Source organism: Odontesthes bonariensis, chromosome 12, assembly GCF_027942865.1.
Source record: "Odontesthes bonariensis isolate fOdoBon6 chromosome 12, fOdoBon6.hap1, whole genome shotgun sequence".
Lineage (NCBI taxonomy): Eukaryota > Metazoa > Chordata > Actinopteri > Atheriniformes > Atherinopsidae > Odontesthes > Odontesthes bonariensis.
Window position 1 is genome coordinate 6,806,428 of NC_134517.1, and position 433 is coordinate 6,806,860.

The window sequence follows — 433 nt, forward strand, 5'->3', positions numbered from 1 at the left end:
GAAATACAGCCACATTCTCAAAAATCGATGTGTTGAGCTGTGGTTAACCCTGCAGGCTGCAATTGTTGTTATGCACAGTTTGTTTTTCTTGGCTTATTTCCACATCTGATCTATTCCCACTATTGTTTTACTAAATACCTGGATACAGACATTTGAATCACTCAGAGTCCTGCAGAGCATCCTCAATCACCGGGCGGATGAGAGAACTGTCTGTGGAGAGTGACTTTGACAAGATGCAGCCAGCTGTCTGTGGATAGTGGAGGGAGGGAGTGGCAGGACAGGAAGAAAGGCTTGTAGAGGGAGGGGGGTTATTGGAGACGAGGCATGGTAGAAGTGGAGTATAGCAGCGCCAAGGGAATCAGAATCTAAGACCCAGCAGTAAAACTGAGGGGAAGGGAGGAGCGAGGCCAGGCTGGGCCAGATTTCCCCTCAA